The following is a 15636-nucleotide window of genomic DNA, read 5'->3' as shown; positions in this document are numbered from 1 at the left end:
TTTGACTGCCCCCAAACAATATTTTGTCGCTCCCCCCCCCCCAGTACATTTTCCCTGGCGCCGTCACTGATTGAAGTGCTGTTGAATTGCTACTTATCAATCGAGGAAGGTAAAGAAAGTTCTTCCACTCAGGAAACTATCGAGTAGACGAATGCGTCACTATTCTGGCTTCTGATTGGTTACCGGTTGCTGAACTGATGTCTGAATGCAAATCAAGTTCATTAACCACAAATCCCACCAGAGGTCTCAGCCAGCTTCGACATTCTCTATCGTTCCCGTGCCAGTCTTGCCTCAACCGCCAAGCTCTTCATATCCCAGACTGTGAGAAAATTGGCAGTTTTACAGCTCAACTACATTCTGTGTGCACGTTTTGTGCTATATATGCGAAAAGTTGCTGAAAACTTAACCTGTCGCGGGGCTTAGATGGTCATCAATGTTTTGACATGTCTAAAATAGCAAAAGTTCATGCTGGAGGCTCCACGTTGTGTGTTGCGCGTGTGCTGTAGGAAACCTTTCGCACTGATGCTTGGGAACTTAACATTCTGGTACAGTGCATTGTGTTTATGTGTGGGCCGCTGCAAACACCTGAAAGTAATTATTTACTCACCGCAGGGTCAACAATTATCACGAGGAAAGGATCGGTGTGCATTTTATATGAACAAGGCCACGCGAAACGGGAAAGAAATTACAATTAATTTTCTCCAGCAGATTGTGGTATCATCAGTAAAGGGCGGATTTTTATTATTACAGCACATTGAAATTATGTATATAAATATTAGGAAAAAACACTAACATATTTAATACATTTTTGGTAGTATTTATTACAAGTCAGTGATGGGACTAAGAACAAAAGAAGGAAAAGTAACTTGAACGACAATAGGTGGTAGCACACAGAACAACAATTTCGAAATGAAGAAACTTTTCTGTAACGAGTATTCTTCAGTAATGGTGTAGCATAAATAGAAAGAAAATTACGGCACAATATAATAAAAGAATAAATGAAAGTTGTAAATAGTAAGATAGGTGAAATTAACGGATGTAGCTGAAGAAGCGGATGTAGAATCTTGACATGTACGCTAAAATTGAGTAGCAAAGAGAAAGCTGGAAGGTGGTCTGCCTAACATGTTCTGTACTCAATTTATACCTATTTTACTTGAATAAGCACAGTTTCCTTGCAGATGGAAAGGATTGGTGCGAGACACATCCAGGTGCTAACACTCCGCGGAAATCGGCTCTTCATACGTCCTAACCAACTTGCATGCATTATTTTCACAATTACAATTCTAAGAATGTCTACGTTGTTATGTTAGGAGGCCAGATTTAGTCGGTAGCCCATTTTCGCGACGTGTTAGCAGCTGGATGTGCCCCGCACCCGACTCTTAAAACGTCGTAATTTCTACTGTCGGTTTAAAAATTATAGATACTCGAGTTTAGACTCCAATTAAAGATTAACCAGTAGACCTGTATAGAAAGAGAGTTACATCAAAATTTAGCTTCTTCAATTCTGCGTTAATCTATGCTAACCAATTTTTTTCGAGTATGTCTTTTTTTTATCGTCGTGAGAACAAAAAAAGCAAACGGTTGCTCTCTTTGAAATTCTATAAATAAAAAATGGGTGGTCCGATCGTGATAAAATCTTAGTACGGTACAGGCAGAAAGGTTTCAAACACAATTCTTAATTTTTCAGATTTTTAATGTTTGTTAAAGAACCGTTCTTATCAATTTTGGGGAACAACGTTTTGCTTTGTATTGGGTGGTCCTACAAATACAATATTGGTCTTTGCATCGGTTTTTAAAATTAGCATTGTCAATTCACATTGCGAAACCGATATTATTCAACGGAGTAAAGATATACGTAGAACGTGGCAACACTGCACGCGCTGAGTCGCAGTAACAGCCTGCAGTTTCCACGGTTCAACGTACATCCCAACGGATGCGCCCAAACGGCAAAAAAGTGAAAACTACGGAAATGTTTCTCTGTGTGCGCGAAGTATAGCCAAACTCACCCGCAAAGATACAGCTCGTCAACTCTAGCTATAAACAGTTCACTTCAATATCTGTGACTTGTGTTTCATTCGCAATGCCCTGAAAATGAGATTAAGGTGGTGGGAATGAAGGATGACCTTTCCTGTGGGAAGTGCATGATCGATACAACTGTCGTTAAAGTAATCATTTCCATTATGCCTTAGTCGGGAACCTGATTTGCCGCTCACTAAAAGCTGATAGATATCTCACTCCCCCCCTCCCCTTCCGTTCTCCGAATACTGTGGAGTATTGGCTTATTGTCATACATCTGAGTACCGCTACCCCTCATCACAAAAGATATATTTTACAATTTATCGGTCGGTTGTATTATTGCTCTGTCATTTTTCCAGTCCTTTTCTAGAAGTTTCCATCAAATTATGCCTTCGTAGCGGCGACTTCAATCATGTGTCATTGGTATCGAATCGATTTCGACGTCGAAAGCATTTATATTTTCAGTCTTGTGGGTTCAAAAGTAGACACTTGAGATATATAGCAATTTCGTCCACAAGTCAATACTCCTCAAGAGCCATATTGGTCAAGTTTCGAAACTCAAGTCCCAAACAAATTTCCACTATATTTGTCGTAATTTGATGACGATATATACGAGGTTTGTTCAAAAAGAGACCCACAATTTTCAAAATTATTTTCTTTACTTGTTTTCAAGCTTAATCAGATATATATATATATATATATATATATATATATATATATATATATATATACAGAGCATTCCCTGACATTCGCTACGAGACTCGGCGGCAAGCGGCCCGGCATCAGTACTTGTCTTTCCCGGTGAACGGATCCGCGACAGTCGCTAGAGTCTGCTATTAAAATTACAGTTTTCATATTGTGTACTAACCTTGACTACAGAAGGTGTTGAAAATGATGTCCCTCTGCTGCAACACATTCCTGGCATCTCCCAAGGAAATTGGCATTTACACGTGCAAGTTCGTCTACTGTAATTCTCCCGATTTCTCGTACAATACTCTCTTTTAACTCACGGATGGTGTGCGGATTGTCTTTGTATACTTTATTTTTTAGATTTTCATTGCAGGACGTCGTCGCACTTCTCCACAATTCCTCTTTTCGAAGTAACACTCGACAAGATAAATCCCTTGTTGTAATGTAAACTTTTGTGGTGCCATATTAAGCCACAATCTTCAACACACGGATCTTCAACATAACTTCCGAGAGAGGATTATACTGGCGTCAGTCTGCAACGTCAACAGAAAAGGAAAGAGCGAAAAAACAGACTGTAGCGTGCGACTGTCGCGGACCCGTTCACCGGGAAAGACAAGCGCTGATGCCGGGCCGCTTGCCGCCGAGTCTCGTACCGAATGTCACGGAATGCTCTGTATATACAATTTCCGAAATTATGTATTATCCACAATGCTTTTAATAACAATAGTAGAAAACGTCTTATATAGATTGTAATAATAGCTACCGCCTAGTTGCTGTCCCATTTTGAAGTTGCTTGGTTTGTAATTTTAGTAACTTTTGAATGTAATTTATATTTTTAGTTTCTTCAATTTGTTTTTTAGCCTAATTTATTGACAATGAAGAGAAGGTTCGTGGGTACGATACGACGATTTGTATTCCGTGACAGAGTTCCAGCCTGACGTGGATGTTATCCTTTCCAGCAGGCAATTTGCTGAAACTATTCCAATCTGATATCAGCCGCACCGGGAAATGAACCCCGATCTTTCACAAGGCAGTCAGACGTCATGCCAACTTTTTCTTCTTTATTCGTATAATAATGTACAAGTTATAAAATTTAAGCTACCATGGTTTTGTTGTGATATACCTTCCTTTTACTCATATGCAACTTTTATGAATTTCCCTAATGCTTTCTGTTTTGCACGATAGATTTTTGCATTAATTCATAAATCTGGAAGTGGCGGCTTGTAACCACACGTTCGCAATTATCTCGAAAATGGCTCGTTTGCAGACCCATGTTTACTGAGACTTTTTTGCTTCTATTATCGTGTAATTTCATCTGTGTCAGTTTGCGCTATTACTTATGATACACCCTGTATACAGCAGACTTCATTGCTTGAGACTTCATAGCTTTTAACATTCAACACGTAAATAAGGCTGATATTGTCACTGCCACTCTTATCTTCGTTTCATTTGATTTGAAGTAAAATACTCGTTCGAAATCTAGAATAGGCTAATTTCGAGCCGAATCTCCGCTTGAAAGTTTCAAGTACACAACCAGACATCAAAATACTGTGTCAGGCTATGCAGGCACATCTTTCTTACTAGAAACTCTGAGGATTTACAATAGGAACTCTAAGATTGTGCTTAAAGTTTGTTTACAAACTTATTACTGTTGTTTACTTTTTTCAATAACTCTGGAAAAAATATATGAAAAATAAACTTTTTTATAATACTTCTTAGGACACATGTGTTTCAAATTTTAATTTTTGTAACTAATCATAAAGATTTTAAACGTAGGATCATCCAATAGAATTATAAACGGAGGATTCTAATGTTTATTTGTTGACAGTGATCACGCCTCCAACAAATTAAAAAGCCCCACCAATCGGGAATCCAAACAATTTCTCCAAAACCCACTATTCTGAGGAAACCTATGGTGGGGTACGTTAGACGTTTGTCTAGTTGTAGTACAGAGTCTGAAGAAGACCTTGCTAGAAGGTTGAAACGTTACGTTTAGTTTATGTTTTATAATAAAATAAATTTCTGCCTTGGTCAGCATATTGAGTTTTTCATTAGACGTTTAGTTAAGAGTAAAGGTACAATGAGAAAACAGTTTGAGAACAACTGGTCTCTTCTTAATCTTACTAAATTGCAATCTATAGCTTTTATTTTGTGTATCGTATTTATCATAAGCTAAAATATGCCACAAGGCTTGAACTTTATTTGTTAAATGCTTTGCCAAATATTTCTTTTCATGCCATGTTCTACTTTCGTCAGTTGCGTATTTAGGTGAATCGCGTTGATACAAGAGTTGAATCGCACTTCCTGTTCCCAGACACAAGCCCCGTCTAGTTCGTTCAACTTTTCGATTCTCTCTGCACTCACGCGTCTGGTTGGTTGCACGGTGCAACACCGACTCGTCTACTTCGTGGATGTGGAGTCAAGTAGTGTATTTGGTGTCTCCACCGTTTGCACTACGTTCTGGAGCAGTGGTGTACGGTTACGTGGTGCGTGCTAACCAATGGAGCATCAGACAGGCATTTGTTGAATCTACACCGCTATTTTTGCGTACAGCGCCTGCTTGATAGAACGGAATTTCCTTGTACTAGCCTGACACAGGGATGCACCTGCACTAGAGCTAGTATTCAAAAGTGTGATGAACTGGACGGGGCTACATCCTACCGTTGGTGTTAAAAGATAAACATAACTGAGCCACCGCGGCTACTGATAACTTCGTTTTATTTTTCCCTAAATTATTTTTTACTGAAATTCGGTGTTGTTTTTCGCCGTTTAGAGCAAAATTCGGTGTTATTTTTACATGCATTTTTACAGTTTCTTCTATGTATAAGATTTTCACATTGCTTTTGTTATGGAAAATTAAGGCAAATTTTAGTTTTAATGACAACAATAAATAAATCGAAGGCTTACATTTGTGAGAATTTCTTGCATTTGGAAAACTATTTCATCTCATCGGTCACTAAATATGGAATGTTTATTGAAGCATATCACCCAAATCTTTGAACACAATCATATTTCACTTTTCACTCTCACAGAATAAAATTTTTAAAAATTGTTTTCTTATGTTCACTTTTCGGTTTACATTAACATTGATGATTTTCCACGCACGCACAGATATTGCGTAGTAAATGTTCACAGTATTCACTCACCACACTTTCCATAAAAAGGCACTTCTAAATAGACAGATAGCATATTTTTACTCATTCACTCCAATGTAATGATTGTTTAACAAAAGCTTTCCTTCTTTTAAGCTTCTCGAAGCCTTTGACGACCACATAAAGTTGCCGGTTTGTTTCGCTCGATTCACTTTTCTTCTCGGCCCTACCCGACGGCGTAGTGGTAGCGTCGCCGCCTGTAATCAAGCGGTCCCGGGATCGATACCCAGTGGAGGCACCACAGTGGCTCGGATTCAACAAACTGTAGATCCAGTCCCGATTAACCTTTATGTGCATAAAGTGGTCGTGAAACAGCATCTCACTTCCATTGCGCTTAATCAAGGAATCCTTCCGCTCCCATGTTATTTTGCAATTCAGTGATTACAAAATAATGTAGTTCTATCTGAAGCATAAAGTCTTTCAGGAGCAAACTAATGCATTCACTGCTGGCTTTGGGATGCTGCTGAGTACACCACAGAAGGAAAAGGAAATGAAAGACACTGTACAAATCGTGCAGCTTCAGTAATTCTGACTGACTGAAATTTCCCCAACAATGCCAAAAAATCCCTCTCAGACCTCAAAATATCGTTTGGTGTACAAACATGCACCCACACCCCTATGCCCCTCCCCACACAACAGGTGTTTCACCCTGAAAATTTTCCCGTTCCTACGAAACTTCCCTTCTGAGAAGATTCGCGCGGCGAATTCTATTTCAGGACGAGGTCAAAGCATTGTCAGTCATTTCTGCGCCAAACTGAAATGCATGAAACATGACAAACTCTTTTGAATCGAACATTCACTAGCTTGATTATAAATAGACAAATCTCATAGTGCTTCTGGTAGATCTTTTTGTTTATAGTGCATATTTCGTGGCGTTTTTTGCGTTAAAGTGCAAAATTCTGTGTTATTCTGGGAATTGACGTAATTTGCGTTATTTTGCCTCCTTAACCTACCCAAATACATTTTAAACACTTAATTTGCTTTCCTCAACTTTTCGGTGTTATCGTTAAAAAGAAAACTTCACGTCCCTACTGATAACTAATTCTGAGCAACACCAACCAACAATATCGACTCGAATACAATCGATATATCTCTCAGTATCGATCACGCCCAATAACTGGACTACAACAACTCGAAAATCCTATAAATTGATAAATCTGCTATTCAAAGATTGGACGAGTCCACAAACAAACTAAGAAACTTTTCTGTTGACAGAATCGGATCAATTGAAGAAACATGTTTGCTTTTCTTTTCGTTTAGCGACATCTATCGCAGGGACTTCTCACGTGATGTGTCGGAAAGGGGGGGGACTTTGCATTGTCGACACGCACACGCGTCGTCTGTGTACACTGCGGCACCCGAGGCGATGGTTGACGGATGCTTCAGCTGTGCATGACTTGAGAGAGGTTGTGTAAACACACACACACATGTTTTCATCGTCGCCTTGTTGCCTTAGCTGAGCGTATGGAAATATATTTCCTCTAACTGCTCGAAGTCTCACATCTACAAAGTTTTTGGAATACATTAATAATAACCGTGGGTCGAAACGAAAACATATTACATATTACAGTGTGCAATATTAATTACTTATAAACTTCTTGCCTAAATGTATGTAAAGGCTGTCCCAATAAGAACGCCGGATTTGAAACGTCCCTTGTTGGTTGTTGTTGGGTTGGCGGAAATGTTCTCGTAAGTACCTATAGGTGGATAATTTGAGGTTTATAGAATATTTTCGCATTATTAAATGCGGCGTTCCTGTTGGGCCACCTTTTATATAAGATGTTGCCATGTGCTAATTTGTGATGATGTGTGCATGAATATGTGTTTGTATAGTCGCATGTAGTTTGTACTGGGTCAACAGAACGCAGCCTACTCCTTCTGTAATTGGAGATTTAATCCTCTGTATAGTTCGAAAGAGTTATCAATCAATAAATAAATCCTCTAACTCTCATATATACTTCTCGTAAGGACAGTCACAGAAATAATAAGGCCTGTTTCCAGTACGGATATTTTCTCCCTCCACTGTAATTTGTTAATTTGAGTTCAATTCCAACTTATGCACAGAGAGGCCAATCGGGACCAAACCTACAGTTTAAAGTGCTTCCACCGGGGATCGAACCCGGGAGCTCTTGATTATAAGGTGACGATGTTACCACTGCATCATCGAGATGACCTGAGGTTACAAGAAGCGTGATCTATGTACAGTTAATAGAAAGCAATTGTCGTGGGTGCCGTATATCTTCTCTATATATAAAAATGGATGTATGTGTATATGTTTGTTCCGCCATAACTCTCGAACGCCTGGAGCAATATCAACCAAACTTGGTACACGTATCACTTGCAATCTCGAAATGACATTTTGGGGTAAGACACCCCTGACACCCCTAGGGGTAGGGTGGGAAGGGGTGACGTAAAAATAATCAAAACAACCGATATTAGTGTTTAATCCATAGTTTTCGCGGTCGCTAAGATGAATAGTGACACTCCCGATGCCGTTCAACTCCAAGTTCATTTTACACTCTAGTTAGAATTCATTATATTCCTGTCTAATAGAAGATTGGGATAAATAAATACCCGGGCAATGACGGGTGATCAGCTAGTTTACTGTAATGCTCCATCAACTATGTACTTGAATATTTTAAGCTGATCAAATTGAAACCTAAGCTACGTTTTGTAAGTTCAATTTTTTTTCACATTCTAGCCTCCAAGTTGGAGTTGCTGAGAAGTCGGAGGTTCTGGGTTCGAGCATTTGCTATTACCCATGCTCCAGCATAAGCGACGTCAAAGTAAGACTTACTTTTCTACTTAATTTATTTTTATAAAAATACATTTAGATGATTTTATCTTCCCTCTTTCTAAGCCGTGTACAGAAGCGCATAAATTACAATTAGTTCCTGTTACAGACAGCGGCTATAAAGTAACAATCTCTCTCTCTCACACACACACTATGCAAAAAAAACCACTCATATTTATTCCAAACGTAAAACGGGACTATGATTACCGGAATGCTGTCGATGCGATGCTTAATTATTAGAAGGAAGGAAATGAATTTCTTTCACTAAAATTATGAGGACAGTAATGCATTTGAATATTAATAATTCAAATTGGCAAAAGAATGCTGGCATTATTTAACTTGGTAATTGTTTTTTCATGGAGTCTTAGAGCAGGGGGTAAAGCGGATGCGTTAATTCCCAGTAATTCAACCTATGTTTTGTACATATAGAGCTCTCTGCCGGAGTGGTAAGCGTAATACGCTAAAAATACAAGGGTTCCAAGTTCGTATCCTTCATCAAACATGCATTGTTGTATTTGTATGTTCTTCATGTCGATTTTCTGTCACATTTGGTTAATCGCGACGATGATAATGAATGCTGAGTAGATGAAGTCATCAATGCCGAGGCAAGGACTCGAACCTGCAACCTTCGGTGTCAAGGACCACTCAAATACCTCTCAATTAGTCTGGCCACCATAAGTGATCTAAACTCTCAAAGAAAGGAGGGGCAAAGGACCCTCGGACACGTCGATGTAAAACTGGTACAAAATGTTTCTTGGTTACGCCAAACAGGCGTTTTTTATACTGTGGAGGGAGTTGAATCCACCCTCCTTCCAGGTCTGGACATTTCCGCTGCAACGGTCTTTTTTGAAAGACAGCTCCCACAACTGGATAGCTAAGGATAGGGAACCTAATATGCAGCAATGCACAATCAGATAAGTAGAGGAAAATAACCAAACCCGAACCCCCTTCCTGTTTCCGTAAGTAGGTGTTGCCGCGTGGTGGCAATGGGCGAAACACGTCAAGAATAACGAAAAGATTGTGTAGGGAAGGTATCAGCAGTATCGTGCAAGTATCAGGTGCTGTAGTCCTCCATGACTTGTTGTTTTTGTGTGAATGAAAGTTTCGACATCGGTGCACAACAGTGGGAATTTTGCTACTTAAGGGAGAGATAAATATCAATCTTGTTACAATTTAGACACTAGTAAGCATTGTACTTTGAAATTATGGCAATGGTTTGTATGAAGATACGTGTGGTTTTATTGTATAAACAATAAGACTCCGCGAGTAAAATGCCCTAAGCAGGACCCCTCAATGAATGCCTAACATTACAATTGTAATTGAAGCAAAGGGTCGTTACTCGTTAGTAAAGTCCTTTTACATATTGTTTCAGATGTTCAAGGGAAAAGGCAATGCAGATGGGAGAAGGTGGGATGTCCAACAAATGGAAAGGGCGATTGACGCAGTTATGATATTGGTAGTCTATATTATATTACTTTTGTACATCTATATTCTTTATGCAAGCTCAATAAATGTAATTCATTTACTACATATCATATATTTACATTTCTTTGCGTCTTTTCCAATTTTTGGAACTTGTTAAAGGAGGGGTTCGACTTTGGCCACTTTTTCTCCGTTGTTACTTTTCGTCTCTTTTCACAGAAATGCTCACTGACAAAGCATCATGCACTTTAAGGTGGATTAAGTTACTCAAAACGTTGGCAAACATATCAGAGAACCGATTTTATTAAATTTCTAATAGAAATAATATGCCATAATGACAACAGGGATGAAAAACAAAACGGGGTCCTACTTTCGTCACTTTCCTCTACATATGCATATAATCTGCAATAACATTTACAAATACACATATGAAAACATATTAATTAACTTTTTTATCATGTAGTTGACCAGCAATTAATTAATACAACACCTAACCAGTAAAGATCAATCCGACTTTTACAAATCTCAGCTAAGAATTGGACGTCTCGCCAATTCTGATCTACCTAGAGAGAGCAGAATGTACGTACATACATATATATATATGCATGCACTCATATTAATGCTAATTGCTGAGCAAACGAACATGTTTTAGCGGCCGCAACGCCCACTTAACCATCTGTATTTCCATCTAATGTACTCACCGCAACAGATCGTCAAAACCAATTACATTTTTTTCCCAATTTGCATCTGGCAACTATGCTTTTTCAATATTCTAGTTCAGAAATTGCAGAAATTTAAATGTTTTCTTCTTGATGTAAAAATATAGAAACTGTGAATTTCTCGAGGCGAGATATAAACGAAAATCAACATTTGAATAATTCCAGTAGTTGATTTTCATTAACATTTCTTATTAACTGTTAGTATAGAGAATGCATATAAAGTGGGAAAGGGCTGAATTAGACAAATAGATTTAGCGAACGAATATTGATAGAAAAATATTGTTTATGGACGGGTAAAAAATGTATTACGCCTCCTCCTAATTGAGTAATACGAAATTTAAAATGTTGAAATTAATTCCCAGTACTTTTCTTATGTTATGACGCCAATTCTATTATGACGCACTTGTGTACTCTTTTCAAATGGTTATTGACTAACCTGCAGGTTTTCGCTGCTGATGTTTCAAGATTATGGTGTGCTGATTGTAAATTCGAAGATGCTTAGCAAGGTATCTTTATTAGGTAGACGTTCCGTAAAATTATCCCAGAGTTCATAGAGCGTCGTGACGTCATGTGGCGGACAGAAAGAATTTTTGGTTCCGCTTGTTCTTACGCGAGCTTGTCATTAATTGAGTGTATTTGAAAGAAGTTTTCACTTCTTGGTAACACTTTCTTTGAAGCGAACAATAATAATATATTTTGCCACCATAACGTGGAACATTTATTAAAGAAAACGAAGTGGTACAATTGTTATAATTGTTCTCCGAAGGCTTAAAAGATTCTTCATGCGAGTGACAACTTTTATATTTAATGTATAGTTTGTGTTCCGTGGAATTTCGATACCTAGTAAATCCAATTTTTGTGTCGTTAATGAAGAAAAAGCAATGCCTTGAAAGGTCTCCATTTGGACCTTGTCTGGAGTCGGAATTTCTTGCGGAAGTTCATTGCCGTTAAATGACGAAAGCCAGAAATGACCTCGACTACTTTCTCAAATCTCCAAGCGGGCATGGTATCACACCGCAAAGCATCCTGGGGGAAGAAAAATTGACGTCATTTTGATAAGCGGACGGAAACGTACAAGTGGTCTCTGCTTGATCTCACGCCTGATACGGAACATAATTAAAAATAACAAAGCTTCAGCATACTGTAGGGTCTGGTGGGCAACTGATGTGATAATATTCGTTGGTTGCGAATTGGATCTGTACAGTCACAGACAAAATTGGTTTGCAAATACGAAATTGAATTCAGATTTTTATAATTAATGCGTAAAATATACTGTAGCGTTTCTAACCTCACAATTATATATGCATGAAAAATGCACTTCAAAATTCCAATTGATATGTATGCTCATGTGGTCAAACGTCTCTAAATATGCTTTTAATATGTATAAACATAGTAACAAAATTAGTAATAAGAACAAGCTACGTGGAAAATGATATGTGGGTGTGGAAATATAATCATTACGCGTAGTGATATTATAATAGTTACACCTCCCCGATGTAATCAAGGTGTCCCGGGTTCGATACCCGGTGGAGGCACATAGTGATTCGGATTCCACTTTGAAACTGTAGATCCAGTCCCGATTAGCCTTACAGTGCATAAAGCGGACTTAAAACACCAAATCAATCAATCAATCAATACAATAGTTACACCTGACATGCATACACACACATATGTATGTGGAACTACGATGGTCCAGTCAGTGACAACCTCCGTGACGTAGTGGTTAGCACAGAGCGCTGCTTCGCCAGGGGTTCTGGATTCGAATCCTGGGCAAGACGTGGATGATTATGTTTGTCTGCTCTGTTGAAAACTGAAGAATTAATATGAATAATAGATAGCAAGAAAAATGTAAAAAGAATATGAAAACAGTCCTTTTTGTATACGGTAAGGCATCTGACTGGCACGTGAAAGACCCTGGTTCAATTCCTGAGGTAGATGATTTCATAGGAGATTTTTCAGACAATTTCCCTACATAATGCGGCTCTGGGGTGAACCCAGCTTCTACTAAAGTGCATTCCTGGGGGTAAAGGCGGTCGGATCACATCACCCCTATGAATGGTCTAGATCGTGAATGTGTTGAAATTTTATGTGTGTGTGTGTGTGTGAAGGTTATTTCTGGAAAGTTACTTTCAAGTCGGTTACAAACTTTCAACTTGAAAAGTAAATTGATGGCACTTTATTCTGTCACCAGTGGCGACGATTAGGGGACGTGGGGGAGGGGGGGGTGGAGCAGCCACCCACTCTTTGCCCGAGTACTATGGCCTCTTAATGCTAAGCCTTGTCTACCAAGAGAAAGTAAACTATTATTAACCCCCCCCCCCCCCCGCAGTTTTGGCACCCAATCGCCGCTACTGTCTGTCACGATGGCATATTTGTAATTTAGTTTTTCATAGAGCTAAGATCGTTTTACCTCGGAACACTCATGATATAATATCAGTTCCTTGCAATATTAGAGTTCAAAAATTATGCCAACCATAATAATTTATCGGTCGAGGACACTTCGGGGCGGAAGGGGGGGGGGGGCAGACACCAGTGTTAACTTCGTATTAAACATGCCACTCTACTACTAAGTATGTACAACATGAATTTTGTAATTTGCATGACGTAAGCTGTTCCGTATTATTCGCCGGCTAATTAAAATTAATAATAATTTTCAGTCAACCACAAATAATATGATTTGCCTAAACGTTGAACATACCAGAAATATAAAGGATATGATGATTTTAAATATATAAACTCTTACTTTTTTTTTAATTCGAGTCATAACAGAGGACAGAGTGGAACCAATTACAGTCTTCTAGTCGTGTGGTGCTTAGTTACCACACCTAAGTTTGTGTTATCACACATTTGCTGGAATGTCGTTCATTTCACACATGAAACCAACTTTTTTTTTAGCACATTGTATCAGCGTCAATGAACAGAATACTTGATCATATTAACGTCCATTAATTAATTTGTACTACACAATTATACCTAACCTTTTTTTTGAATCTATAGAAAAATATAAATTTTTCAAGTAAATATGTATCAGTTGAATTAATAATATGAATGCAGAAAATTGTTGGAAAGTATAATTTAGTTTTGGAAACAATTACGAACGAGTGAATTCGAAATTAAAAAAGGTGCAACGACATCGGAGTTGATGGGTTAGCTGTATTCGATTTTCAAATCGTTTGCTGCAAATTACAATTTACGAAAGTAATAATCGTCATATTTGTGTAAGTTTTTATCTTGTTAAACTAATAGTTGTCAAATAATCATTTTTTTAGCAGTAAATGTTAGTAACTTTTATAACCGGTGTGTATATGCATGAAGTACGTGTGTACAGTTTTGTACATTTCGTGCTGGTTTTATAGGTTCTACAAGACAACTTATAATGGTAAACTTCAAACTGTACACGTCTGTCGCGCTATAATGTAGACAATCTTTCCGATTAATCTATGTGCAGGAGGTAGATTTTTAGGCCAATCACTTTCTTTAAGTTATTTAGTGAATTTATTGTAAAATATTACTATAAAGTGTTTTGGAAACACAGATATACTTTTATCGCTTGGCTTTTACCGTTCCGAATTAAGCCCTTGTAAATTTCTAGTATCAAAGTTCTGACTTCAAAGTAAATGTTCAATCGGAATTAATTCACCTACAGATAAAGATGCTTTTAAACTTAAATGCAGAACATAATCAGTGTTGCGATCAACGTAACGGTATAAATTTACGACGTCTAACTTACGTTTAACTTTTCTTGTCATGATTTTGAAAGCTATCAACGTACTTATATTTCGATAGAAAAAGGGGAGTGATGCTGTAACATGCTTAAAATGAACACTAAACTCTCGGAAATGAAAAACCGATAAAGACATTTCTTAATAAAAACAGGCAAGTCCCGTCAACAGAAAGGTATATAAATTAAATGAGAATATTGCTTCACATACCTGTAATCTCGGCAAGGGAAACTGTGTAGCTGATACCTAAGGCCAGGAGTGATGCCCGTCCTGAGTGGTCACTTGATATCGGGAGAAACGATTCGCGGAGCGCGCGTTATATACGTCGACACTTGTAAACCACCCCCGAACACCCCGCCGAACGCTTCTCCCCCTCCTGTCCCCACTTCGAAAAGCGCTACGCACGAAACTCCGAGTAGGGGCGGTCTGGATATTGTGACGTCATGAATTATTGAACTACACTGGCGCCGCGCTGCGGACGGAAGGATAGTTTCGCTTTTGGGAGAAGGGAAGTTAAATTTTTAGCACGGTTCCCACTCTGCGTTCTTTCTCCTGTTCGACTTTTCCCGTACTTCTAGCAGGTTTGTGCATAAATATGCTCCTATGTATTATCCACCGCGTCACGCTTCCTAACGGCCCTGATTTGTCCGCTGGGGAGTGACGTCATCAATGCATGCCACAAGTGGTCGTGCAGCTGTGCGCCGTTTCATTCTAGATTCCTTGCGCGTGGGTGTTTGGAAAGTCTGCGTTCGAACTTTTGCATAGAGAGGGAAGGCTTACACTTTATCCATAACACGATTTTGCCACTGGCAGGAAACTAGTATCGATTTTCTTCTGGCGGAAAGTTTAATGTTGGTAGTTACGGGTAATTGTCGCTTTTCCAGACGGGCTGTGGTGTGGTAGGTAGGGCGTCTGAATGCAGCGCGGGAGACCCGGGTTCGAATCCCGGGTGGGTGATTTTCAGGTGGGAGTTCTTCCAGCGATTGAGAGACTATGGGTTTTATCCTGGCAGCCGGAGCGTGGTGTTGATCACAAATGACTAGGGCTCGGATTTTTAGGTGCTAAAATATTTATTTTTTATGTGCTCAAAATATGGAAAATATTTACATTTTATGTACATA

At 38.7% G+C, this 15636-nt stretch overlaps 1 protein-coding gene across 1 annotated transcript in view; it reads right to left on the bottom strand.

Annotated features, from left to right (window-relative positions):
- Mip (Myoinhibiting peptide precursor) overlaps window positions 1–14900 on the bottom strand; it is a 196920-nt gene extending 182020 nt beyond the window's left edge. Inside the window, exon 1 of the mRNA XM_083130281.1 lies at window positions 14726–14900. The gene's annotated coding sequence lies outside the window, so the exon portion shown is untranslated. The remainder of the gene's footprint in view (window positions 1–14725) is intronic.
- Window positions 14901–15636: the final 736 nt, after the last annotated feature.

The sequence above is a fragment of the Lepisma saccharinum genome, chromosome 10, assembly GCF_977018435.1.
Source record: "Lepisma saccharinum chromosome 10, izLepSacc3.1, whole genome shotgun sequence".
NCBI lineage: Eukaryota > Metazoa > Arthropoda > Insecta > Zygentoma > Lepismatidae > Lepisma > Lepisma saccharinum.
Note: the sequence above shows the minus strand (reverse complement) of the source record. Positions and strands in the feature narration are given on the sequence as shown.